We start from the raw sequence: 13,480 nt of genomic DNA on the forward strand, positions 1-13,480 counted from the left end.
TCAACAATCAATTCCAACGGCATCAGCCGGTAACGTTGTACACGAAAATACGAAACCTGGCGGCCACTGGACGAGGCTCTAGAGAGTTTGTATTTTCGTGTATAATGTTACCGGCTGATGCCGTTGGAATTGATTGTTGAAATTTTTTTTTTACAACTTTTAATATTAAACTTTGTACTTTAACGTAGTTTTCTTTCGGTTCTTGCATTTCTCAAAGTTTGAGACCGATATTTTATGTATAAAAAAAGTTCGAACGTTCAAAAAATGTTGAGGTTCAGAAAAAAGATGAAATAATTTTCAGTGAAGTTCCTACCAAAATGCAGTACCTAAATGTACTTTATTGTACTCAAATACATTTCTCAAAGTTTCAGCTCGATAATTTATTTACAAAAAAAGTTCTTAAGTTCAAAAGAACATTCAGTGAACTGAAAAACTGTGATCGGTAATATAGGTATTTAGCTGTGTCACATGCCCTTAAAGTAGATTTAAGCAGGGAAAAGGTGATTGCGTCACGGACATGATAATGAAAAATCGTGATTCCTAATATCTCATTAGAGATTGGGTTTAAAACTCAGGATCATTAAACTGAATTCTCTATGTGATCCAATATATTTTCCTACTTGTGGTTTTGAAGACCGTACACAATCTCGCTACAAAAACGGTAATGTTACATCTGGCGCCCAACAAAGGGGGCACGACTCTCGGCTCCCTGAGATTGAAATTAAAATGAAGAAAGTCTCATAATAAAATATAAATTGTGAAATAAAATATTTTTTAAAAATGTACAATTCCAGAAATCGAGTAATCATTGAGCATTGCCCTGTAAATTCTATATTGGACACAGGTAGCAATTTAAATCTGTTTTCGACTGAATTCTTCTCACAAAATATTCGTGAATTCTTAAACTGCCAATTTCTCTCGCAAATACATATTTCGCTGAACGAAAATCGGCAAATATCAGTAAACAGAATACGTGCTCGCATTGTATTGGGATGCCGTCGTGTCAGAGCAGTATTTATTTTAATGCCAAATTTAAATGAACCTTGCGCTTTAGGCACTGATTACGAATCTGGAGTCAGAATTCAAAAAATAAAAAAATTTAGCAGATCCAATACCGAGGACGAAAATTTTGAAAAGAATTTTAAAAATGATCTACGTAAAACGAAACACTTATTTATTATAAGTTATCTAGCACAATAATTTTTAAATTTTTATTTGTTTTTAATTTAATTTTATGATGGTTATGCTTTTTTTATTTATTTTTTTTTTTATTTTAATTTTTAATAGTCAGAACTGTAGTGTTTGGGGTGCTTGCTGTCTGAGTTTCCCTAGCCTCTCACGTTAAATTCCTTCTTTATCATCCAATAATTCTGTATCGCCTAAAGTATCAAGTGTTTGATGGATACCTGGTAAATCATCGTTTTCGTTATAACTTTCTACGTCGGAATGACACAATTCATCCTCTTGCGAAATCTTTAGTAAATCTGTTACCTCCGGAGTAAGGTTCAACACATTTTTCTTTTTATTTCGAGATTGAAGATTAAGGAAGCATATGATTGGATCCGAGCTATCCATAACTCTGTAAAACATATCTTCTATGTTTCCTTTGCGGCTGAAAGTTCTGCTATGAGACAATCTGTAATTTTTATAATTTTTATTTCTAGACTCAGAAGCTTCCTCAGCGAGCATACCCACTGGAAGAACACTTGCTATTATGACATCAGCACCATGCATAAGAATTTTATGCAGTGTCAATGGCATAGGAAACCAGTTGTAGTTCTTAATGTAGAGTTCAACAGTTGCATTGCACAATGTTTCGAATTTCATGGGATCAATTTTAAGATGACAAGAAAGGGCGATTAAAATTGTTTTGAAATCATAAAGTAACTTAGAGTCGACGTTAAGATATTCCGTAAGAAGTTCTGGCTTACCAAAAGCCTTTTGTGCTGTATTGCTATCATTAGTGGTACCAGAGCCTCCTGGTGTTGGCTTGTCCACTATTATTCCTAACTTTTCCCAAATAGTACTTTGTATTTGCTTTTTTCTTTGTGCACATTCTTCTTTATGTTTAACACTTCTCATTTTCCAGACTTTGATGTTAGCCCTGTAAGAAATATGCAAACATGTTTCGAAGATTCGAATCCACGCATGAAGTGGAGAGAGTCCATACAGCAGAGATTTGAGATCTGGCAGAAAGATTCCCTTATCTTTGTTGTTGAGAGTATTGAACATTTTCGGAATTGCATGGCACATTGGACAGGTTTTCATCAACTTAGTATCAGTAATAATATTCACTACCTTACCATCTATTAAGATAGGAAATAATGAAAAATGGATACGAATAAAATGATCATCATCCATTTAACTTCAAGAACTTGTGGTTTGTTGATTTGACTTTCAACATTCTGTTTTTGCTTTAAAACAACATCTGCTGATTCTTTAGTGTATTCTATAGTAAGAGTAAGATCTTGGTGATTGCGATGCTTTGTTATTCCATAGTATGATACTATTTGCGATTAACAATCGCAATGGAATAATTGTGGTAACAAATAAATTTTGATCGCTCTGCGGAATGTTTTCTTCTACTAATGTGTAGTTTTCCTTAAAACGCGACTAACCAGAACTTCCGTTGAAACCCTAAGAGCACATCATTATTGCTTCTATTTCCGTAACGTGTTTGCTTTTCATATACTGAATAATCACTTCTGCTTGCAAATTTGTAATTCGTTTTGTGGTATGATTCAATAAAGCTTGAAGGGTTGTCTCTGCTTTTTTTCGGAAATAGAAACTGTTTCTTCGGTGGCCTGCATTCTTATTTAGCAGCTCTAATATCATTATATGCAGACCAAATATCTGCTCCACATGATTTGGATTCCAAACGTATATTTTGATAGACTTACTTAGAAAGTGAATTTTCAAACAAAAATGCTAAAGCTTCTTGTGCAGTTTTCTTTCTTAGTGAAATAGATTTTAGAAACTTCTCGACGTTTTGAACGATCAGATTTTTCAGAAAAATTAAGCGATGGGCGGCCGAAGTGTGAAGAGGAAGCAGAAAAACTTGTAACTTAGATAAGTTTTCGAAGCAAAGTGAACAATGGAAAACAAGTGAAAAGCACATCGAAACATGATACATGTGCGTGCATGCTTATGTGGCGGCTCGCTGCAGACAGGTCAGTTCTTGGCGCTCGGGCGCTGACTCTATTACTTGCGATTATTATATTATTTATGAAAAGGGGTAAAATGCAGCACCCCTTCCGTAAAGTATACACCATAGTGAACACATTGGTATTTGAAAATTTTTTATATCTTGCGGAATCTCTGGGTATAATTGAATGAAAGAAGGTATTTTACTAAAGTACTAATTATTTTCTAACATCAACGTGGCAGAAATTTTATTTAAATTTTTTTTTAATCACTCAACTTTTTTAAACTTCTATGTGTCTAAGGATGATAAGGAAAAAAGAGCCATTAAAAAAATAACTGTATTAAATTTTGGATCGAAAAACACATGAAGAATTTTTAAAAAATTTCAAGTTTGCATGACCTGATTCTTTTTTACAAATTCGAAAGTTTGAAAATTGGACTTTTGGCCACGGAACCGGGTCGCCTGGTCCACTGTGCATCGGGATGACAACTCGTTTTCAAATCACCCCATAAATCAATTTTTGCTCAATCCGGAAGAAGATGTAGATTAACTCCGGAAGAAAGGTCAATTTTAATAAAAGCACTCGAAATTAAAGAAAGAAAAAGTCGTGGATTAAGTGCTAGTGTATTAGATTTAACGACAATCTCACGAAACCAAGACATGACTTTTAGAACAACCCAGAGAAAACAAACAAGTTAAATGGGGTCGAGAGAAAGAGTAAATGTCGAAGAATTAACCTGATTACGAGTCGCGGTTGAGGAATCTTTAAAACCCTCTAATGATCTAAACATAAAAATAAACAAAATGGAATCTAACGCTGAAAAAAATCCGTAATGCTGCTAAAATATTAGATAAAAATATGCATGAATTAATAAATATACAGGAAGCGGCGTGTATAAATCAAGGAGCAAATTTATCGGAACAAATAGATGACATTGATAACCGCACAATCAGACTTTAACATGAAGCGGCCGAAATAATGACAAATCAAGCCTCTTTAATATCCGAAAAAATGATACACGAAAAGCGTATCTTAGGTCTCGAAGGAAATCAAGAAAAAAATAGCGAACGCATAAATCGGAACCAGAATCAGGCTGTGCTCACTAATATAGGCAACCGTGAAGACACATACTTTGATCCTGTTTTGATTGCCTGTTTTGTTTGATCTGTCTCTCTTACTCCTTCGTTGTTTTCCGAACGTCAGCACATGTGAAACCTAACCCATTAAGAACTGTTTGAGACCTGATATCCAATTTGTTGTCATCATTTTCGACCTGGTGATTATCGTTTTAGTACACAACTGAACACTAAAAGAGGGAGCGGTACCTTCTGTATTATTACCATAAAAACAGAGTAATATTTTGAGAAAGGAACCTGCCGATAAGAAAATTGATGTCGAAAATGGTGACATTTAAATGAAAACTGCTTTCAAACATACTTCCATCTTTCGTTTTTCCTTAGAACATGTTTTTATGAAAAAAGCAATAGAAAAACAAGCAGAAATATATAAATAATTATTCCGGTAATTATTTACGTATTTTTCTATTGGTTTTTTCAATTTATTAAGTTTTTTAATTACATTATCTACAAATAATCTGGATATAACCTCAATCATCTATTATCTTATCTTAAAAACCTGCGGGCTCGTTTGATGGCACCACCGTCGATTATCGGTCTGCACTTCTAAAGCATTGAGTGACCACAGCCTGACGAGAATGTAGCTTCGTACAAGCCTCACTGGTTAAAAAAATTTCCACTGCCTAAATTTTCGGGAAAAACAAATGAACGTCCCATGATATATTTACGTGAATTACAACGGTACATAAAAGCCACATATTTTAAATCCGACTTTCAAGATCTAATGTATGCAAGCTTAACGAGAATGTCCCAAGAATGGTGCAGTTTAGTAGAAGAAGAAGGGGAATTTTTTTTAAATCATTCAAAAAAATTCATTAAACGCTTCTGGAACGAAAATATGCGCAGAAAAATAGCAAGTTTCTTAGAATACGGATTCTACGACAGCCGAGGAAATTCGACCATGGTCGAACACGTGATTAAAATGATTTCAAATGCTAAAGATTTAATTACCCCAACTCCTGAATCGGATGTAGTTCAGCAACTCTCTAGACATTATGTCGAAGAGGTAAAAAATTCCATCCTTATACAAAAGGTAGTAAATTATTCAGATCTTTTAGATGTGCTCGAAACTTTCGATCGAGCATGTGGTTTAAACCGTAACGACTATTACGTGAGACGTACCGGTCGATCTAGCAATCCGATGAAACCATGGCTTGATCATGAAAATTCGAGCCACTCAAGACCGACAGGCGAAAGCTACGGTGTACAGGACACACGGAATAGCCCCACGAGCTGTGAGAAACCGAAAAGTGACAACTGGTACCGGGCTGGAAATTCAAACCAGAGCCAACCAGAACACCCAGTAGGAAATCGCAACGGCGGATGGAAAAGCGTGCCGGACCCGACAGGTCTAGCATGGGGGTGAAACAGGTGGGGATTTCTGAGCACTAAACTACGCTGATCTTTGAGCAACTGTCAAAAGAGTTGTTCAATTGATCACGGCTGTTTTGTGCTGCCAGCCCTGGCGGGAAACTCAAATTGATAGGTAATTTTGATATTTATTTCTCAATCAAAATAATTGAATTTAAAGAAGAAAATTGTTCAATAAATTCGTGTTTCATTGAAAATGCACTTATGTGCGTTGTTTTAAAATGAATTAAGGATTTATTAAACAATTTTTTCTTTACATGTAATTATTTTGATTGAGAAAGAAGTAAGGGTATTGACAAGCATTTCAATAAATGAATATTTAAAAATAATTAAATTATAATGCAACTATTTTAAAATAATCAAACGTTTTTTAATTTTCAAATTATTTATTATCGATCACATAACCTGACATGTTGATCAGGCTGATCATTTAAAGTGACATCAAGAAGCGATGAAAAATGCGACATTATTATTAAAACTAATTAAACTTAATCAGATAACTATTATGCGTACAAAACGTAAGCCTATGTCGGAAACAGAATTATGTAAGAAGTTAATTGAATCTGAAAGTACAAAATACTAAAAAATTATTAAAAGCAATTATTACAAAATGTGGATTTTTTAAGATTCACGACAAAAAGTTGAGAAACATTTTCTAAACATTTCAAAAGATATTTAAAAAATTGCAGAAAATGGTAAAATTTCAAGAGAAATGGAAACTTTTAATGATTTTGAAATAAAATTTTGTAGCTTTCTAAAGATTTTGAAAAAAAAATGTTTTTTGAAGATTCCAATTTTTTCAAATTTAAAAATCGTTCAGGATGTTAACTAAAAAAATGTTGAAACTAATTAGGAAAAATGTCCACAGGAAATAATAAGTATTTTTTATTAACAACAAGACCGACTCGCTGGCGTAAGTTTGCGCATGTTGATCGGACGGATTATTTCAAGTGACATCAAGAAGCGAGATAAAAACTGTTTCTCTAATTTCTGTACTAAACAATGCTTTCTGTCATGTTTTACACGTATCTGGTATTTTTATATTGGCCTTGATCACAAATTGTGGAAATCACGTTTAATCCAATGCTCTGCAGCTCAGAAATTAATTGAACGATCAGCTTTTTCAAATTTTCAGTAGAAATTGTACCGGTTGTGAAGTACAAAAAATTAACCTGAGTAAGTGTACATCTTTGGGCTACGTTTGTACCATGAGAGGAAAAAAGCCCTGTCATCAACCGTCCATTTTCGCTGAGTTGATTTTTTAGTACTATTTCGAAATTGAGAATTTATAAACTTTTTAGTTACATCATTAAGATCTCTCGCAATTACATGAAACATATCTTTTTTATATAAATACTGTACTGTCTTAATTTCTCCCTATTTAAATTCCAATTTTGTTTTCAGCTTTGACAGTTTATTCGTGACATTTAAATCAATTTTATAAATTTTCTATTTTGTAGGAGAAAGATCTCTTTGATGGAAGCTTCATTTTGAAAGAAATCCATGGTTAGATTTTCTTTTTTTGGTAGGATTCTGATTGGAATCAATACCTTTATTCGATGCATCCATCTCAAGCAATTGGTCTCCGTCTCCTTGTGCTTGACTATAGTTAATAGCTCTCCCAAATGAATGAGATCTTTATTCGCGAATTGAGGTACTTCTTCATCAATAGATATATAATTATTATCTAGAAGGTTACAATTTGATGATTGTTCCTTAAGGTCTTCCGAGAAGTTTGCTTTTTCAGATAAATGAGAACCCTCACTTTTATTAGAGGAAATATTCGATGATTGATGATGGTATATTATGTTTAGAATTACAATTTGTAATATCACGTAATGCAGAAGTATAAGTTAGAAGACCAGTGCTTGAAGAGTGGGCATGAAATGTTGATTGAGAAGGCTCTGTGCTTTTTTCATCTACACCTTTCTTCGAAGCAGATGGTACTGGTTAAATTTGACTCTCTGCTTAAGATGGTTAACATAATCATCTTCGGTAAAATGATCATCACAAACGTAAAAATTAAAACAATTAACGGAACTCTCTAACAGGCAATGTTTTGAGATTTTTATTTTTATTATCTCGTGGAAACCTATGAAAGCGTGGATTTTTTATATTTTCATTAATTGGAGTGTAGCATTTCTTTTCGCAGCCAGGAAATTTACATCACCGCGTTACTTTTCAATTCGGAGGAGACATTATGGAAAATAACGCCAGCGATCGTTCTATATTAAGTATTCAAATTATTATACTTATATGTTAAAAACTTATTATAATATCGCAACATTAGTTATCACACTTGTAGGTACTATGATTTAAGTTATTGCTTAATTATGCTTACAATATCACAGCATTACTAGTTATACCTGTAGTTAGCTTGGTTTTAGTTACATGTTACTTATGAGTATAATATCGCAGCATTAGTAGTCATACTATATACATATCGTGTAACGATATCGTTATATTTTAATATTTAAGTTTTGCATTATCCATGAGGCGTCGGTGGAGGTTTATCTCTGTGAACTGGCTGAACAAACTGGATCCCTTGGCACTTCGACATCTTCGGTGATTGAGACTTTGTCCAAACACCAGAGTAGCTTCTGGACATCCTTGCCAGATTTCTTGAGAATCTTGAGTTGATTTAATCTGTATTCTTGACGGACGGTGATGAGAGTAAAGCTGATGAGAGTAAAGCGAAGCCAGTTTCAATGCTGAAACGATAATGCTAATTGTTCCTGGAAAAATTAAATAAATAATATTGGTTGTGATAACTGTATGAATTTTCAACTCTAATTATGAATCTTTAACTGAATTCTTAAAGAAGAAAATAAAATTTTAAACAAAAAGATTAACTTTCTACTAAAAAAATACAATTTTTCAACAAAATACATGAATATTTAACTAAATCAAATTAATTTTCTTACAAATAGTTAGTTTTTCAACTAAAAATATAATTTTTAAACCAAGAACAGAATAGTTAAATTTACAAATAAAAAAAAATTATAATAATTCTTTTTATATTTCTTTACTAAAATTTAAAATAAATTTTGCTAGGATTATAAAAAGTTTCAGAGTTCCCCACGTAACTAAACATCCTAATCATGTTTGCTTTGAATTAAATTAATTTAAGCTAATAATTCGTTGAAATTTACAATAAATATTACAATAAATGTTTATTTGTATTTTAGAAAATAGTTCTTTTTTCAATTATAAAATTTAAAAAATTGAATTTATTATTCAAGTTTTGGTAGAAAAAATGATATTTTTCAGTTGAAAATTCATCTTTCGAAGATTTATAATTTACTTGAAAATTCATGACTTTGTTGGGAATTCTAACTTTTTAATTGAAAATTGGCTTTTTTTGTGGAAAATAATTTTTTTAACTGAAAATTTAACTTATTCGAATTAAATATTCCATAGTTTCAGTTGAAAATTTGTCCAGTTGTTTGAACATTAATTTTTCATCTTAAAATTTTATTATTTAAATTTTTATTGACAATTTTTCTTTCAAAATCAAATTTGTTGTTAAATTTTTGGTAAAAAATTATATTTTTTAATTAAAAATTCAACTCTTGTGAAAAGTGTTTACAAACGAAAAAATATAAACTGAAAATTAATCAAATAAAATTGTGACTAACATCACATCGATTGTTCAGAATATGTAGATGAAAATTTATGTAATTTTTAGCAAATTCAACTATTCTGATGAAAATGTATGTATAATATTTTGTTGAAAATTCGTCTTCCATTAAAAAAACTATCACGGTTTGGTTGAAAATTCAGGTATTTTCTATAGAAAAATCGTCTTTTTTGCTATTTGTTTTGTTTTATTTTTTGCATAAAACTATTTTTTATTTAAAAGACAAAATTTTGTTTTGGTTTGAATATTAGCTATTACATTTTTCATTAAAAATTAGTATTTCCATATTGAAAATGCAAATGTTTGGTAGAAAATTCGTTTTTTTTTTAAATTAATTTTTCTCAACTGGAATTTTAACTATTCGATTTTTGGTCGAGAATTCATCTTTTAAAGATGTAAACTAATGTATTTTCCACAAAAATCGTATTTATTGGTAGAAAATCAATTTTGTTTAAATCTGTTTAAATTACAAATTCAATTTTTTTTAAATTCGTATTTTTTGTTATTTTTAAATGTTTTTTATTGAACAATAAAACGTTTTAAAAATCAAACCATCATTTTTTAAATAACAATGGGATAGATACATTTTTATCATTAAAAATTATTTGCAATGAAAAAAAAACAAATCGTCTACAAAAAAGTTGATTTTTCTATCACTTCATTTATTTTTCTATCCACTTGTTGAATTTTTAAGTCATGGGGACGAATTTTCCACAAAACAGTTCAATTTCAAATCCAAAATATGAAATTTTAACAAAAACATTCATTTTCAAACAAATAATTAAATTGTCAATTCAAACAGTCAATGTTTATTCCAAGATAGGAAACTTTCCACAAAGTATTTCAATTTTAAACCGAAGAGATGCATTTTTTAATAAAATGTTGAAACTTTAAAACAAAAATGATATTTAAGAAAGTAGTTTAATTTTTAAACCCAGAAAATTAATTTTTAACAAAAAAATTAATTTTCAACCTATTAAATTTTTAATAAAATATTTAAATTCCCAGTCAACAAAAATTCATTTGTAATTAAAAAAAAGAAGATTTGTCAACTGAAAATATGAATCTTAAATCCAAAAAGTTAATTTTGAACCAATGATTTTAATCCAAAAATATGAATTGTCTATAAAAAATATAATAATTGATATTTCAACAAAGAAATTTTTTAGTTTGAATAAAAAACAATTTAATTTAACCAAACCAGAAGAATTTTCAAAAAAGCACATAAATCTTCCAAATAAAAAAATAACACAGATTCATTTTCAACCAAAAAGTTGCATTTTTAATGAAAATATTGATTTTCTACAAAAAATAAAAACGGATTTTCGAAAAAATGCATACATTTTTGTTCAAACGGTTGAATTTTTATCCAACAATATTAACTTTCTAACGGAATATACGATTCTTTTAGCAATTATTAAAATTTATAGTCTTTAAAAGATCACTTCCTAACAAAAAATGGAATGTCAATATTCATTTTAAAAAATTGCAATTTAGAAAAGCAAATATTCTACGGAATAGTTTAATTTTTAACCAAATGGTTGATTTTTCTGCCAAATTTTGAAATTTTCTACCAACTTGTTGAATTTTTTGAAAAAGGGACGCATTTTCGACAAAACAGTTTAAATTTCAATCTTAACTATATTTAAATGAAACTTTATATTTTTAATGGACAAGCGATTAAGCATGATTAGTGAATGACTAATTTTGAATGAAACTAAGAAAAAGAATGCTTCTCATTTTCAGATATACGACACAATGTTTCAAATTTTCCCGTGCTTTTTTAAAACTTAATTATCTGAATTTAAGTCCATTTCTTCTGTACTTACCAAAAGAGGATTCGGAGAGTATTAGCAACTAGGAGAGTATAACATACATCAAATGAAAATCACTCAGCATCTTGTTTTTCTTTAATTTGTCTATATTGTGGAATGTACGGCACCACTCCGCCAAAAATCATTGCACCCGATGCAATCCACCCCGCAACGTTTGCGAATGCTATGTCCTCATAATTCTCCAACATTTTAAGTTCTTTTTACACTTTTTATTTTCGATGATTTCTAATCGTGGCATTTACAGTTAATCTTTGAATTATATCACTTTCATCATAGACGACGAGATTTTAGGTTATGTTTCCAGTGAGTTAACACTCAGTTTCACGATTCGATAATTCATCATCAGCAAATAACTATTATCGTAGGTTATGTTATACTTCAGAAAGTTAATTAAGGATTCCCGTATTTTGTAACCATTTAAGAAAGTGTTAAGAACTAATTTGTTATATTTTTAACCTCCGCAAACTCTTTGCGGAGGTTAGCAAATTTGACAGTTACAAACTGCCGTACTACGCTGACCTTCGAGCAATTGTAAAACTAGTCGTTGAATTGATCACAGCAGTTTTGCGTTGCCAGCATTTCTCCCATTCCACTGAGTCGGTTTGATGATCAGATCAGCTCACGGATTATTGAGCTCGTCATCTATGATTGCCGAAGATACCTTTTCAGGTTTAACTTTCACATCTTTTCCTTGGACTGAACTTCAGTATAAACAATTGTTTTTTCACAAATCTTAAGAATGATTTGCAAATCTTATAATGTGTAAGTAAGAATTTTAGTTCGTCGAAAAATATTTCTGAACATGAGAGTTGATTATTTCGATTATATTAATTAAAAACTACTCTTCTTATTTCGCTATGGAGACTGGCGAAGACTGACGTCAAATGCTTTTGGATTATAAAATACCGTCCGGACTAGACGGTCTCACGCAAACGCAGCCTATTTGAAAAAGTATCCTTAATATTATTTTTATAATTATTCTGTGAAAATACTTTAGAGACATTTGTAAACCATAATTTCTAGAACAGAGCTTTAGCCAAAAATTTGGAGTGGAAATTGGTTCAGACTACGCGTGAGTCAATAACTTTTTAATTGTTTACTGTCAAACTACTAAAAATCGACTATCAAAAACTCTCAAGCGGCCAATAACAATTCCATACATAAAAAGGCCTGTTTTTTTTTAAGTCAAGATCCCGTCTACAGTCATCTTATTTCACTCCTTGACAGACTCACCATAATTCCACTCTTTGGTTTTTATTTTTAAAAAGTAATTAACAAATTATGCAGCTAAAAAAAATTACTTCACCCTCAATTTCTAAAATACTTTTTAAAAATAAAAACCAACGAGTGAAATTGTAAAGAATCTTTCAGGAATGAAAATAAGTTATAGATCTTTAAAATTAGTTGAACAATTCTAATTTTTTGACAAAACAAAAGTTCAAAATGCTAAATATGTAAAGATTGTTAAATAAATAATTACAAATCAAATATTTTTCCCCTATATTCGATCTAACTATCAAAATTTATTCTTTTATTTGTCCCATTTTATAAATTCTATTTTCTGTTTTGAGGTTATTTAAAGGGGAAATATTTAATTACATCCAGAAAGATTTTTCTATTTTTTTTTTAATGAATACATTAATTACTTACTTCGCGATTGATTTGCATACATGAAAGAAAACAATCATTAATATTGATTACAACGGTATAATTTCTTGAAAATAAGTTTTAATCCTTATATGACCTTCTCGTTCATCCGCTCGAAAAAACTCTTTAAGATTCTCGTCACGATCATCTTGAAAAAGAATATCATCGTCACCGTAAATTATCGCTAGATTCAAAAGATCAGGATTCAAATCATTCACATTCTCGCACATTTTGTATTTTCTTCACGCTCTTAACTTTTGCTTCGGCCAAAGCGACGTATAACGATACCAGAGTACGAAGACGATTTGTACGTATCCCTTGCTTAAAAAATTTGCACAACACAGAACCATTCAAGATTATTTTACCCGAAAGCTACGGCACATACCACACTCATGAGATTCTTGCAAGTTCTCAACCAATAAGAAGAGACTATTTTTTTAAGACGGTTGAGAACCCCTTCAAGCTCAGAGTGCACTCTGAGCGCTAATATCGAAAACGCCCATGGAGAATAGACATAAGGAGCCCAAAGTAGTGTAACCGAAAATGAGCAAATTTTGTTCGTATGGGCATGCTTACAATACCAGGTGTATACATATGAAACTTGTACACTTGTAGGCACTGTCGGAACTTACCATTTGTGCTAATTGGCGTATTGTCATCTGTCAACAATATCCAATACCAAACATTTCAAGTTTCATATGACAT

General features: G+C 30.9%; 1 long non-coding RNA gene across 1 annotated transcript; it reads right to left on the reverse strand.

The window, feature by feature from the left end:
- Window positions 1-7,554: 7,554 nt before the first annotated feature.
- LOC117172412 lies at window positions 7,555-12,293 on the reverse strand. Its single transcript, XR_004467022.1, has 2 exons — window positions 11,123-12,293; window positions 7,555-8,388 (listed from the first exon to the last, which is right to left on the reverse strand). It is a non-coding gene; the product is annotated as an uncharacterized LOC117172412 (long non-coding RNA).
- Between the last annotated feature and the right edge of the window lie 1,187 nt (window positions 12,294-13,480).

The sequence above is a fragment of the Belonocnema kinseyi genome, chromosome 5, assembly GCF_010883055.1.
Source record: "Belonocnema kinseyi isolate 2016_QV_RU_SX_M_011 chromosome 5, B_treatae_v1, whole genome shotgun sequence".
Taxonomy (NCBI): domain Eukaryota; kingdom Metazoa; phylum Arthropoda; class Insecta; order Hymenoptera; family Cynipidae; genus Belonocnema; species Belonocnema kinseyi.